General features: G+C 45.4%; 1 protein-coding gene across 3 annotated transcripts in view; it reads left to right on the top strand.

Annotated features, from left to right (window-relative positions):
* Ppih (peptidylprolyl isomerase H) overlaps positions 1 to 10,315 on the top strand; it is a 21,228-nt gene extending 10,913 nt beyond the window's left edge. The window contains exon 10 of one of the 3 annotated variants that reach the window (XM_021159779.2): positions 10,142 to 10,315. The gene's annotated coding sequence lies outside the window, so the exon portion shown is untranslated. Of the gene's footprint in view, positions 1 to 2,330; positions 3,065 to 10,122 lie in introns of those variants that run through there. The other 2 variants (XM_021159781.2, XM_021159780.2) reach the window with 2 other exon arrangements.
* The last annotated feature ends 5,151 nt before the right edge of the window (positions 10,316 to 15,466 follow it).

Raw genomic sequence — 15,466 nt, 5'->3', positions numbered from 1 at the left:
AAAAAAAAAAAAAAAAAAAAAAAAAAATGTTGGGAAAATGTTGATTAGTCACCTACAAGTATGCAGCTAGGGTGACCGGTGATTGACATTTGTGGATGTGCTGTCTCCTCCCTCTGTTCCCATGCCACATCCTCTCCTCCACTGTCTTTTTAACTTCCTGCCCTCAGTGCTTTTCTTTCTCTTTCCACAACTACAGACCTCTTGATACTTCACCCCTAAGCACTTCACGATGAGCTGCTAAACAGTGAGAATATCCTAAATAAAATATTTGTAATACATGGTATATATACACCAGACTAACTTTTAAATCATACAAATCTTATTTGTAGTGCTGGGGACTGAATCCACTTTATGCATTCGAGCAAAGTACACTACCACTGAGCTGCACCCTCAGTCCCACTTTTATAGATGGACACACACGTGTACACATACACACACTGACCCTGGCCAGACATGTTGGTGTACTCCTCTATTCCCAGATACTTGAAAGGCTGAGGCAGGGGGTTCACCTGAGAAGGTTTAGAGAACAGCCTGAGCAAACCCTTCACCAAGTTCCTTGTATTTTCTTGTTTGATTTCTTTCATTTGTCTGTTTTAATGTGTATGACTGTGTAACACTTGTATGCCTAGTGTGCACAGAAGCCAGAAAAGGATGTCAGATCTCCTGCAGTTATAAGTGTTTGTGTGCTATTGTGTGGGACTTGAACCTGGGTCCTCTGTAAGAATAGCAAATGCTCTTAATCACTGAGGCATCTCTCCAGCCCCTGCCTTGTTTATTTTTAATTACACAGGTAGCACAATACAATTTCCCTGTGAAAACTTTTATTTTGTTTTGTTTTGAAAACTCTCATTCTTAAAGACATATTTATTAGTTTTTCCTGTATATGTGTGTGAAGCTGTGTAATTTTTTTCTTTTGGTTTTTTTTTTTTTTTTAGATTTATTTTATTTATATGAGTACACTGTAGCTGTCTTCAAACACATCAGAAGAGGGCATCGGATCCCATTACAGATGGTTGTGAGCCACCATGTGGTTGCTGGGAATTGAACTCATGACCTCTGGAAGAGCAGTCAGTGTTCTTAACCACTGAGCCACCTCTCCGACCCCATGTGAAAACTTTTAACACCAAAGTAGTGATGTAGATGCTGCTCTTCTTCCCAGAAGTCACTTATTTGTCAGTGAGTGTGTTCACCTTTGTCGATCTGTTTTGGGAAAGGTGGTTCTTTCTTTTTCTTTTTTTGGTTTTCGAGACAGGGTTTCTCTGTGCAGCCCTGGCTGTCCTGGAACTCACTCTGTAGACCAGGCTGGCCTCAAACTCAGAAATCCTCCTGCCTCTGCCTCCCAAGTGCTGTGATTAAAGGCGTGCACCACCACTGCCCGACTAAGATTGTTCTTAAATGACATCATGCTATAGTATTCCTCTTGCTTTTTTCCCTCTTTTTTATTTTATATGTGTCTGGGTTGGGGTGTGTGTGTGTGTGTGTGTGTGTGTGTGTGTGAGTTCACGTACCTCCTTAGTGCTTATCCTAGGAGTAGTCAGATGCTGAGTGTGAGTACTGGTTCCTCTGGAAGAATGGAAGTGCCACTAACCACTGAGCCATCTCTCCACCCATACCTAGTTCTTTGCCTTAGCCTCCTTATTGCTAAGATAAAATATTACCACATCTAGCTAGACATTGTGGAGCATGCCTCCAATCCCAGCACTCGGGAGGCAAAAGGTGGCAGATCTCTGAGTTCGAGGCCAGCCTGGTCTACAGAGTGAGTTCCCGGACAGCCAGAACTACACAAGAAAAAAAAAATTTATTTATTTATTTTTTTAAAAAAAATTTAGCTGAGTATGGTACTACACATCTGAAAGTCTGTAATCCCAGCCAGGGAAAGATGGACAAGAGTCTGATGAGATTAAGGACCATCTGGACTTTAGAATGAATTCAAGGCTAGCCTGGCAACTTAGTGAGACCCTATGTAAGAGAACAGATGAAGCCTGCTCAGGGGCAGATAAAGGTTCTGGTGACCAAGCTTGTAGGCCTGAGTTTGATCTCCAAGACCCCACGGGGAAAAGTGACTCCTGCAATTTGTTCTCTCACGTATGTTCTGCCTTCACACAGCCATGTGCACGTGTGCAAAGCAAACAAAGGTAATTTTTTTATTGGGGCTGGGTGTGGAGGGTTGTACTTAAAATCTCAGCATTTGGAGGCTAAGGTAAGATTGCCACAAGTTCAAGGCAAGCTGGGGTGCTGCTCAGGACTGCAAAGGACCTACGGGGTAAAGTGGAGCTTCTGGTTTCTTTGGGAAGTCGGTTATGTCAATGACGTTTTGCTGGGGCACACAGGTGAAAGGATGTTTTCTAAAGCACACACATGGAAGAATGTTTCGCTGAAGCAGACACAAAAAGAAACGCACCAAAAAACTGCTAGTGGTGTTCTGGAGACTTCTTGCTGCTTCCTCAGACTTGAGCCAATTGGCAGAATGATGTCAGCTGGTACTGATTCACGTGGTGTTTTGCTGAGGACACGTGATGTTTGGAGGAAGCATAAACAAGACTCAATGGACGGTGATGGTGGGCTTGCATAGCTACCTTTGCAACACGTCTTTGTCTTCACTGATCTTTACTTTGTTGAGAGAGGCACGACAGAGAACTTTGCTTGGCATCCCAGCTGGTCCTGGTCAATCCTGCTGATTCAGCGGAGGTCTGGCTGTTTCTGCTGGGTAGTGGTGCCATTGCTGCTAATTCATGTTTGCTATCCTGACTACTAAACTGGACTGCTGGTATCCTGGCAATTGGAGATTGAAATCTCCCCAAGGAACTTCTTCCAAACCACATACAGCAGAGCCTCTCAGTTTCCTCTGGATAGACCTGCCTGCTGTTGCTGATTCTTGTGAACTGATGATGTCCTGACAACACAGACTGGATTTGCTCCAAAGAACTATTTCTAAACAAGTCCACCTCCCCCATAACCTAATAACCTTTCCCATTATCTCTGGTGAGTGGTGAACTGAATAGAAGAAAGGTTAAAGCATTTAAGAAACCTTACTAAAAGTCACTTATTAAAAGCCTACACCATGGCCTGGTTCTCACTATATTACCTTGTCTAGCCTGTCTCCAACTCATGGAGATGCCCTGTCTGCCTCGTGCCTGCTGAGATGGAAGGCATGCACCAACATGGCTGCCAGTCTCTTTTTCACATAGAGATCTAGTCAAATACCAAACAACCTCAGTGACTGTGTCATCATCATTTGTGACAGGCATGTGCTCAGAGCATCTGGAGTTTATAGGCATTCGGTAAAACTTACTGCCTGAAGTGCTGGGGAGAGAATACCAGGCATTTTAGGAAGGGGTTCATGGTGAGCAGTGCTGAGACAGGAAAGCACAATTGCATGCTGGGAGCTACATATGGATCTTTCTTGTCTAGACAAATGCTTCCTTCTCAGGCTGAACAGATACCATGAGCCACAATGGGGACTCCCCTGGGCTCAACCTGCTCCTTCAAGAGCTCTTGGCGATTCTTTCCTGTTCTCACTCATTTCTTCCATGTCACTAATGAAGAGTTCATAAGCTGACCCCTGATCATCACTAGATGATAGAAGATTACAAACAGACTCAAAAAGACATTTAAGAAATATCATATAATCTACCCAAAACTTCAGGTCTCTGGTCACACCTGTGGGGATTATGTTTTGTATTGGTCCCTTTGGCCATTGTCACTCCTTTTTGTTTGTTTGTTTGTTTGTTTGAGACAGGGTTTCTCTGTATAGCCCTGGCTGTCCTGGAACTCACTTTGTAGACTAGGCTGGCCTCGAACTCAGAAATCCACCTGCCTCTGCCTCCTGGGATTAAAAGCGAGCGTCATCATGCCCGGCTGGCCATTGTCACTCTCAATCCCATGAGGGTTCGTTGCCACTTTGCTTTGTAATAAATTCTGTCTTAAAAACTTGTTCAGGATATGTAGCAGAGAATGGCCTAGTCGGCCATCATTAAGAGGAGAGACCCTCTGTCTTGAGAAGATCATATGCCCCAGTATAGGACAATGCCAGGGCCAGGAAGTGGGAGTGGGTGGGTTGGGGAGCAGGGTGGGGGAAGAGTATAGGGGACTTTGGAGATAGCATTTGAAATGTAAATGAAGAAAATATCTAATAAAAAATATTGATCGGGGCCGACAGTAGTGGCTCACACCTTTAATCCCAGCACTCAGTAGGCAGAGGCAGGCAGATCTCTTTAAGCTTAAGGCCAGCCTGGGCTACATACTTGAGTTTCAGGACAACCAAGGCTAGATAGAAAAACCCTGTCTCAGAAGCTGAGGGTTAGGGACCAGGTGGGGGGTGTATTTGCCCAGGGACGTCAGGGGTTGTAACTTGGTGATAGAGTGTTTGTCTGACACAAGATCCTAAATTGAATGCCCAGCACCACAAGCCAAACCCCTTCTTTCCATGAGAGTCTCCTTTGGTACAGTTCTCTACACACTGGAAAACCTTGTTGGGGCTCTATGAATTATTAGCCTGCCTCCCACTGTTAGCAAAAGTCTCTGTCAAAGTCCCTTTTGTAGCCCAAGGGGAACAAATTCCTCAGTGGCCATTCACATTCCAGAGGCCCACTAGACTGGGACAGTCCAGTGGACAACCCTGTCTGCAGTGATGGAAATGCTGGGACTGTACCTTAAAAACTAGAGCTAGTTGTTAGCCAGGGATGTTTAAGCATGTGAAACTTCGCTGCTGTGGCGAGGCTGAGGGGGAGAGTATTTTTTTCCCTTATAGAGAAGGGAGGAGTTTGAAATTTTTATTTTTTTTTAGCCCTGGCAGACCGAGAACTCATTGTGTAACCCAGTCTGTGCTCAAACTCTTTTTTTTTTTTTTTTTGGTTTTTCGAGACAGGGTTTCTCTTTGTAGCCCAGGCTGGCCTGGAACTCAGAAATCCGCCTGCCTCTGCCTCCCGAGTGCTAGGATTAAAGGCGTGCGCCACCACGCCTGGCTGTGCTCAAACTCTTAACAATCCTGTCTCTGCCTCCTAAGAGTAAGAATTACAAACATGCATCACTGTGCTCAGCTACTTTTTTTTTTTTTTTTTTTGGTTTTTCGAGTCAGGGTTTCTCTGAAGCCCTGGCTGTCCTGTCACTTTGTAGACCAGGCTGGCCTTGAACTCAGAGATCCACCTGCCTCTGCCTCCCGAGTACTGGGATTAAAGGTGTGCGCCACCATGCCCAGCGCTCAGCTACATTTTATTTTTGAGATAAGGTTTCATGTAATCCAGTCTGGCCTCAGGTTTGCTATGCGGCTAAAGATGAATTCTGATTCTCCTGCCCCTACCCGTTGAGTACTGGGATTGCAGGTATATGTCATCACATGTGGTACTGGGGACTGAACTCAGGGTTTCTTGTATAACAGGCAAGTGTTTTACCAACTGAGCTATATATGCAGCCCTTCCTAAATCTTCAACTTTATTTATTTAATTAAATCTCAAGAGTCCCATGTAGTTGTAGTGGCTGCCATATTATACAGTGAGCTCTAGACTTGGCCTCCAGTTCAGTCCTTCAGCCCTAACTTGCTTAGGCTGGGGCTAATACTTAGGGACCCAGCAGTGACATCAGTTATTCTGGATAGTTCCAGCCACTGCAAAGGCTGGGGATCACTTGTATAGGCTTTGATTTTTCTTTTGTTTTTCTTAAGATTTATTAATTTTTTTTTATATGTAAGGACACTGTAGCTGTCTTCAGACACACCAGGAGAGGGCGTCAGATGTCATTAAGGATGGTTGTAAGCCACCATGTGGTTGCTGGGATTTGAACTCAGGAAGTTCGGAAGAGCTGTCAGTGCTCTTAACCACGGAGCCATCTCTCCAGCCTCAGCTTTGATTTTTCAAAACCTACTTTTAATAAGGGTCCTTTGTTGGTGGTGGTGGTTTTGGGTTTTGGGTTTGTTTGTTTGTCTGTTTGTTTGTTTTGAGACAGGGTTTTTCTGTATAGCCCTGGCTGTCCTGTAACTCACTTTGTAGACCAGGCTAGCCTGGACCTCAGAAATCCACCTGTCTCTGCCTCCCAAGTGCTGGGATTAAAGGCGTGCGCCACCACTGCCCGGCTTAACCTCTAGAGGTAGTGGACAAGAAAGGTTATTAGGCTATGGGGGATGTGGACTTTGGAGCAAATCCAATCTGTATTGTCAGGATATCAGTTCAGTTCAGCTCTGCTGTATGTGGTTTAGAAGTAGTTCCTTGAGGCAATTTCAATCTTGTCAGTGTTGGAGTTCGTCAAAAGACCCTCACTCACAAAGACCACAAAGACTGCCATCACTGCAAACTGCATAAGGATTTTTATTGATCCAACATGTTGGGGAACCCCTCTTAGCACATAGGCCAGTAGTGACTACCTCTGGCCTATTGACTCACTTTGCTTGCCCCCATGGTGGGTTATTATGATTAGGTCAGCAAAGCAATAGTACATTTTGAACTTATGGGTCAGCTATTAATGTCATAGCTATCAACAAGGTCAGGGCAGTTTGTGGTCTTTTTCTGAATTCAGTGTGGGGCAGGGGTAGGAGGATTCTAAGAACTGTTATTTTTGTTATGGCTATTTCTCTGAGAACAGCTAATATTTTGGCAGTTGCAGGCTTAATCATTTTGCCCACAAAAATCTATGTTTTTACATTTGTTTAGATAGCCAGCTTCCTTATCTGGCTCTGCACTTGGTCTTCTAGTACAAGGGGAAAGGGGAGGTCCTGGGTGGTCTTGAATTCATTTGGATATTGCATCAGGATGCCAGCAGTGCAGTTCAGTAGTGTCAGGGTAGCAGACACTAAGCAGCAGCAATGGCATGCATGATGCAGTAGTAGGAACAACCAGGACCGGCTGCGATGCCAAGCCAAGCGCTCTGCCCTGCCTCTCTCAACAAAGTGAAGAGAGTGGAGACAAAGGTTGCAAAAGTAGCTACGCAAGCCCACCACCACTGTCCATTGAGTCTTGTTTATACTTTCTCCAAACATCACGTGTCCTACCAGGAGTCTTGCCTCAGCAAAACACCACGTGAATCAGTACCAGCTGACATCATTCTGCCAATCAACCTAAGTCTGAGGAGGCAGCAAGAAGTCTCCAGAACACCACTAGCAGTTTTTTGGTGCGTTTCTTTTTGTGTCTGCTTCAGCAAAACATTCTTCCATGTCTCTACTGTAGTAAAATACCCTTTCACCTGTGTGCCCCAGCAAAACATCATTTGACATAACTGACTTTCCAAAGAAACCAGAAGTTTCTTAACACTTGACCCAGGAATTCAAGTTTAACCTGGGTAAAGCATAGCCACATAGCGTGACCTCGTTTTGTTTTGAAGGAGAAGTGCTTGCTCAAGCCTGAGTTCAGATCGCTAGCACCCACAGAAAAGCTGGGTGTAGGACCTGGAGAGATAGGTTAGTAGTTAAGAACATTTGTTGCTCTTGTAGAGGATCTGGGTTCAGTACTCAGCAACTGTATGAAGCTTACAACCAGCCATCACTCCAGGTCTAGGAGATCTGCTGCCTCCTGGCCTCCCTGAACTAGGCGCATATATGGTGCATATACGTACATGCAAGCGAATCATTCATACACATACTTTTCTTTTTTTTTTTTTTTTTGGTTTTTCGAGACAGGGTTTCTCTGTGTAGCCTTGACTGTCCTGGAACTCACTTTGTAGACCAGGCTGGCCTCGAACTCAGAAATCCCCCTGCCTCTGCCTCCCGAGTGCTGGGATTAAAGGCGTGCGCCACCACGCCCGGCTGCCTGTTATTTTTCAGGTGAAAACTTACAAGCTTCTGTAGTCTCCCACAGGTATTTGTTGTTTTAATATTTTATGTGTGTGTTTTGCCTGAGTATGTATCTGTGTACCACATGCATGCTTGTTACCCAAGGAGGTTGTAAGATGACATCAGAGCCATGGGAACTGGAAATTGAACCCAGGTTCTCTGAAGAAACAGCCAGTGAGTGTTCTTAACCACCGAGCCATTTTTCCAGCATCCCAGAAGTGTTTTTTATTATACCTCAGGTTTGTTTTGGGTGCAATAACTGTTGAAAGCCATAGAGACAACATTAGGCAATTGTTGTCTAGTTGAATTGGGGGTGGGGCTCTGACAGTCTCAGCCTTTTGAACATCCAAATTACAGGCATGAATTACCATGTGGAGTATTCTTTCTCAACCTTTTTTTTTCCCCCCACTCAAGACAGGGTTTCTCTGTGTAGCCGTGGCTGTCCTGGAACTCACTTTGTAGACCAAGCTGGCCTCGAACTCAGAAATCCGCCTGCCTCTGCCTCTGCCTCCCAAGTGCTGGCATTAAAGGCATGTGCCACCACTGCCCAGTTCTTTCTCATACTACAATGTACTTGGAATCCTCAGAAGAATTTGTTAGAGAGCTGATCTCTTACCAGTAATAGTGAGTGGCAAAGCTCAGCAAGGAGGATTACAGGGTGTGTCCTTTTATGGAGAAACCCAGCCTAGGAGGAAATGCCACCCTGGTGCTCCAGCAAGACTCACAGTGTTCACAGGCTTACTTTATCATGCAGCTGAACCTGTATGATATCACCCGACACTATAAATATAGCAAGAATAATAAAAACTACAAAAAAAGAGACAAGCACCCTAGATACCTGCGAGGTGCGACCACATGTGTTTACCTGCCTGTTGGGCATGTGACACGATTCCCTGCAAAGAGGAGGAAACTGCCACATGAGAGATGGAAGGTCTGGCTTCAGTCCAGAGGCAGGCTCCTACATTGTCTTTACATTCATGGCTCTTGCAAGAAGTACTGTTGAACCTTAAAAGAAAAGAGGGCACCTGTGTGTATTGGTATTGGTGAGATTTCTAAACGAAGTGACTGTTGAGATTCAGTATGCTGTCAAACATGGCAGTCTGTTGAAGGGCTCAGAACTTTGTGTGGAGCCAAATAGCACTGCTAATAGTAGATACTTCTGCTGAATGAGACAGCAAAGACTTTTTTTTTAGTTAACATTGTCCTATTACTGCTTAAATTTCCTACATTGAGCTTATATCTTCTGATAGAAACACGCATTGTATGTCTATATGTATATATCCCAGTCTTTCCATTCCCTCCCGAAGCATACCTATGGTTAATTTCAGTTTAGAAGCCCTGCCTATGTCCTTCTAGCTCATCTGAGTTCAGCCTGGTCAGTGTTTTCCACCAGGTCCCCTTACAGCACTTAACACAGTGTATCGATCACAAATCATGTCTGGTTTTCTGGTTTTGTCTTGACTGAAAACACCTGAAGCAAGGACCATATTGAGAACACGGTGCCTGGTATCACAGACCTTTGTCCCTGCTGATTACAGTGCTGTTTACAGTGCACTTATACATTCTTACACACAATTTGAGGGTCCAGGATAAACTTTCTGAATCTACATTGTGATACCAGAAGTCACTGTTTCCTAGCCAGGTGTATGCCACATAAGAGGGCTGGCAAGAGAAAGACAGTGGTAGTACATGAGTAGACATGCCTTTCTCTTTGAGTACAGCTGTTCTAGAAGGCCATGTGCAGCAAGCCATCAACCTGATGAGGACACAGTCCTTGAAGTTCACAGAAAGCCCCAACACTGTTAACTCTGTGTACTTAGTCATTAAGCCTCCTGGAACTCTTGTTGGTCCCCGTGCATGGAGATAGTACATGAGAGCCAGTGAGCAAGCTTATGCAGCAGGTAGTGCAGCTTACTGCCAAACCTGACCCCTGAGTTGGCTCCCTGGGACCCACATGGTTAAGACAGCTGACTCATACAACCCATGACATGCATGCCCTCACATATAAGTAAGTGTCATTTAAAAGTTAATATTACTACACAGTAGGGAGAGGTGAATATTCATCTTCACATGGTCCTGGGGATCCAAATGTCTAGTCTTTCTTTTTGTTAAAGAATTATTTATTTAATGTATATGAGTACATTGTAGCTGTCTTCAGACACACCAGAAGAGGGCATCAGATCCTATTACAGATGGTTATGAGCCACCATGTGGTTGCTGGGAATTAAAGAGCAGTCAGTGCTCTTAACCACTGATCGATCTCTCCATCCCCCAAAGTCTTGTCTTTAAGGAAAAGATTTAAGAGTTCGGAGTGCTTGTCCTGTATAATATCCCTTTCTTGTTTCTTCATCCCTCTCTCCTCACAGTCCTGTCTCTACCACTTAGGTCCTCTGCTGTTTTGGTGTGACATTCTCCCTCAAGTCTGACAAGCTGGACTGGCCTCTGTGTTTGCTTCCCTGTCTCCACAGTATGCCATCCAGGACCTGGAAGTACCACAGATGAGAACCAGTAATCCTGTTCAAATTTTGGACTGTAAATAAAGGAATTTTTTTTAATGCATGGGTTCTGTAGTTACTATTTGTATTGTTTATTTTTAATAAGATTTATTTTATTAAAAATAAATAATTATTAAATATTAAAAATAAATAATTAAAAATAAAAAATTAAAAATACACTATAGCTGTCTTCAGACACACATCAGATCCCATTACAGATGGTTGTGTGCCACCAGGTGGTTGCTGAGAATTGAACTCAGGACCTCTGGAAGAGCAGTCAGTGCTGAGCCATCTCTCCAGCCCTGTGTTGCTTATTTTTAAGGTCAAGAAAAGCCAAAGTTTATTCAAATAAGACACTTTTTTTTTTTTTTTTTTTTTTTTTTTTTTTTCGAGACAGGGTTTCTCTGTGTAGACCAGGCTGGCCTCGAACTCAGAAATCCGCCTGCCTCTGCCTCCCGAGTGCTGGGATTAAAGGCGTGCGCCACCACGCCCGGCCAAATAAGACACTTTAAGTTTAAATGAAAAGCATCCAGAGCTGGCTGGTGACACAGACCTTTAATCCCAACACTAGGAGGAAGAGGCAGGCCTATGAAACTGAGGCTGCATAGTGAGTCCTTGTCTCAAAGAACAGCGAGAAAGCAGTAAACCTCTACCGGATCATTTCACAAGGAGAATGGGAAGGTAGAAGTGGAGAGCTTTAGAGAAAAAGTAAGGAAACCCAAAGTACCAGGAAAGGCAACAGCAGACTCAGGTCATGGCCTGCATTCCAAAGGAGACAGAGAAAGCTGTGCGTGTCTGAGTGGACAGACCTAGCCAGACCTCCCGCAGGAGAGTTGCTGTGTGCTACGCGGCATAATGACTGCACTGTCACCTTGCTTCTGCTTCAACTAGGACTGGCTCTCTCTCATGGGAGCCAGCATGAAGGCCAAGTGCCTCCAGCTCTCAGGGTCGTCTTGAGTTCACACTCAAGGACACAGGACTACCCAGGATATCCCAGCAGGTTAAGATTCACTAGCTGTGGCCCGCCACTGCTCAAGGGAAGGAGACCATCTGGTGGAATATGTCTTGATCAAGTAGGAATCATGGGGTAGGAGAATCTGTCCTCATGAAGGTTTTTATATGCATTGGTGTTTTGCCTGCATTTGTGAGAATATCCGATTCCCTGCCATGTGGTTGCTGGGAATTGAACCCAGGACCTCCCAAAGAGCAGCCAGTGCTCTTAACCACTGGACAATCTCTCCAACCTTGAGCCATGAAGGTCTCAAGGGAAGTTTGTATTCTCTAAGATCCCAGTTTTCTCCTCAGTAAAACAAGAGTGTCCTCTAGTTTCCTCGGGGCTGCTGAAAGACTCGGTAAGAAGGCATCGCAGTAGCTGCATTATCTCGGCACTTTGGAGCCTGAAGCAAGGGGCAGTGCAGCAAGTTCATGGACAGTCTGAGCTGTATCCTGAGATCCAGGGGAGAACAGAATGGATGGGTGTGGTGACACCTGTAATCTCAGCCCTTGGGAGGTGAAGGCAGGAGAATCAGGAACACAAGACCCACCTTGGCTGTATGTGACCTTGTCTCAAAATACATGCACACACAGAGGACAGATATAAATAACATGCCTTGGAAATTATTTGGAAGGAATAATCCCACATGGAAAGATTCCCCTTATGAAGTAATGTCAGGATGAGAGAGCTACTCTAAACCTGGCGTGGTGGTGCATGCCTTTGAGGCAGATCTCTGTGACTTGCCACGAGCAACCTCAATTCCTAGAAACCCAGGGCTATGTAGCAAGACACTGTCTAAAAAGCACACATACAAAAAGAAAGCTGTATGATGAAACTTTGATGAGGTATTTATTGTATTCATGTCTATATTTTGGAAGGATGGGGTCTGGGTCTGCTATGTAGCCATGAGTAGCTTGGAACTCACTACATAGACCAGGCTGGAGCTTCCTGCCTCTTCCTTCTTGCCAGGATTACAGCCATGTGCCACCATGCCTCTCCAGTTTTTTTTTTTTTTCTTCCATCTCATGGTCAGAGATTACTCAACTATATAGGCAGATGAACCAGGTCAAATTCTAGAACAGAACCTGTCTTTTAAAAAAAATATGTATTTATTTTATTTATATGAATATGTAGCTAGCTATCTTCAGACACATCAGAAGAGGGCATCAGATCCCATTACAGGTGGTTGTGAGCCACCCTGTGATTGCTGGGAATTGAACAAAGGAACTCAGGACCTCCGGAAGAGCACTCAGTGGTCTTAACTGCTGAGCCATCTCTCCAGCCCCAGAATCTGTCTTAAAGGGTCCTTTGTTTGTACCAGGGTGGTGAAATACAAACAGGTGAGCCGGGCGTGGTGGCGTACGCCTTTAATCCCAGCACTCGGGAGGCAGAGGCAGGCGGATTTCTGAGTTCGAAGCCAGCCTGGTCTACAGAATGAGTTCCAGGACAGCCAGGGCTACACAAAGAAACCCTGTCTCAAAAAAAAAAAAAAAAACAAAAACAAAAACAAAACAAAAACCACACACACACAAAACAAAACAAAAGAAATACAAAAAGGCCCTAAGTAACTTCCGGTAGCTATGTAAACAGACTTCAGAGAGCATAAGAAATCCTCATGCTAAGCAGAGGGCTGTGAGTGACTGGACAGAGTAGAATTGTCATGAGATGGGAAAGATGGGACAGCTGTGCCAATCTGGTATTCTTGTGATGGGCTGTGCAGCTGAGCTCACTGACACCTGGTACAGCTGCCCTGCCAGTCTCTGCTGAAGCAGTAAGAAGAGTAAAATGTGGCCCGTGCCTGTGACAGGAGACAGGCAGGTGGTCAAGGCAGGAAGTGTGGTCTGCTGCCTTTAGTTTTAGTGGGATCTAATATCTAGTAGATATGTGTTACATGAACCAGATGTTCAGGTAGAGTGGAGAACTTGGAACAGGGTGGGGCTTTTCAGGGGCAGGGGTGATGGCTCGATCCTCCAATAACAGCTTCCTGGACAAGTGTGATGATGTCAGTTAAGCTCCCTAGAGCCCATCTAAGAGCCAGATGTGTTTATAATCCCAGCGCATGAGCAGCAAGATGGGAAGCTGAAACAGAATTCAGGGAAGCGTGCCAGCCAGCTAACCTGAAATATGCAGCATGAGAGAAGCTGTCTCAGCGTCAGGAAAGTGAGGACTGACATCTGGGACCCACACACAGAAACACAGGCACACCATATACACATGCACACCATATACACAAAAATACTAAAATTTTGAAGGCACCAGGCACTTGGGAAGCAGAGGCAAGTGTGTCTCTGAGTTTGAAGACAGCTGGTCTGCATAGTTCCAGGCCACCCAGAGCTACACAGTGAGACTCTTGTCTCAAAAAACCAACGCCTTGGACTGTGATGAAAATGCTCAGGTATTGATCCCGGTTAGGGAGGATGCCAGGGGGTGTGTTTCCAAAGCTGAGCCTGAGGAGAGGGAGACAAAGGGGAAGCTTTTTTGCAAAGGACATTCCTGGGATTTGTTCCCTTGCATTCCTTAAAAGCAAAAACCAGAATTGTGAGGAGATTCGGATGGTGCAAACTCCCCAGGTGGTGTTGGGGGAGGGCCTGTCGATCCTGGGGTGATTTTTTGTTGTTTCTTTTTTTCTGAGATGATTTCTCTGTGTAGCCCTGGTTGTCCTGGCACTCTGTAGACCAGGTTGTCCTGGAACTAAGTGATCCACCTGCCTCTGCCTTCTGTATGCTGGGATTAAAGGTGCTTGCATCAATGCATCCTAATGCCTCACACTCAAATTATACCAAAGCATGAGGGCAGACAGATGAGTACCAGGATGAGGACATAAGAACACTCCTTTTTTTTTTTTTTGGTTTTTNGAGACAGGGTTTCTCTGTNTAGCCCTGGCTGTCCTGGNACTCACTTTGTAGACCAGGCTGGCCTCGAACTCAGAAATCCGCCTGCCTCTGCCTCCCGAGTGCTGGGATTAAAGGCGTGCGCAACCACGCCCGGCTATAAGAACACTCCTAAGCAGCAAAGACAGGACAGAATCGGTACTATCTCGCCACAGCAGTTAGCATTTATTCCTTTCAGCTGGGCAGTGGTGGGGCACGCCTTTCATCCCAGCACTTGGGAGGCAGAGGCAGGCGGATTTCTAAGTTTAAGGCCAGCCTGGTCTACAGAGTGAGTTCCAGGACTGCCAGGGCTGCACAGAGAAACCCTGTCTCAGAAAAAAAAATTTTTTTTCTTTCCACATTTCTTGTATATGGTGTGCACACACACATTCATGCATGTGTGTGTGTGTGTGTGTGTGTGTGTGTGTGTGTACGCCCACGGCTGATGTCCAGAACCATTTCCCTTTGCTATTCCACCTTATTCATGGAGGCAGTCTCTCAATCAAACCCAAGGCTGGATGATAGTAGTATTGCAGGCGAGCTTGTTCTGGGGATCCAGGCTAAAATCCCAAGAGAGGGCTGCCATGCCCACTCAGCATTTATTCTGGGTATCTAAACTCCAGTTTTAACATCAGAACTGGAGCCATTTCTCCAGCCCTGGTCTTTTTTTGGGGGGGAGGGGGAAGGGGGAAGGGGTGGTGAGACAGGGTTTCTCCTGGCTGTCCCTGAACTCACTTTGCAGACTAGCCTGGCCTCGAACTGAGAAATCTGCCTGCCTCTGCCTCCCAAATGCTGGAATTAAAGGCGAGCGCCACCACGGCCCGGCAGATTTAGCTTTCTTTTTGTATTTCTAGTTCATGCTTTTATTTACTGGGAGCTAGGAGTATGTCACAGTGCTCGTGGGGAGGTCAAGCTACAACTTACAGGAAGAGGCTATCTTTCTCTTTCCATTGCGTGGAGCTGAAGGAAAGAACTCAGGTTTGGCCAAGTGCCTTTACACATGGAGCCATCTCAGGTCTCCTTGTTTCCCCGACTACCATCCCTTCTCTCTCTGCAGCCCCTTCTCCAAGCAGCAGCCTTTTCTTTCTTTAACGATGCTACTCCTTACTTACACCGCGAAAGCTACACTGCTCACCGGTGATCAGGGGATGAATCTCAGGTTAAAAACACCTCTGCCCACCTCTGATTCCTACTTCGATTGGATTGCTTTATTTGCAGCCTCCGTGAGACCCTATCTTTTCTAGGCCTTTGCACAAACCTACCTTTGCCTGAAATGTCAACACCCAACTCTTCCTGCTCCCACTCCCCAAACGCTGTGCTCACCCAACCAAGAAGTGTTGGGCGTTTAAAA

The sequence above is a fragment of the Mus caroli genome, chromosome 4 (genome assembly GCF_900094665.2).
Source record: "Mus caroli chromosome 4, CAROLI_EIJ_v1.1, whole genome shotgun sequence".
NCBI classification, from domain to species: domain Eukaryota; kingdom Metazoa; phylum Chordata; class Mammalia; order Rodentia; family Muridae; genus Mus; species Mus caroli.
Note: the sequence above shows the minus strand (reverse complement) of the source record. Positions and strands in the feature narration are given on the sequence as shown.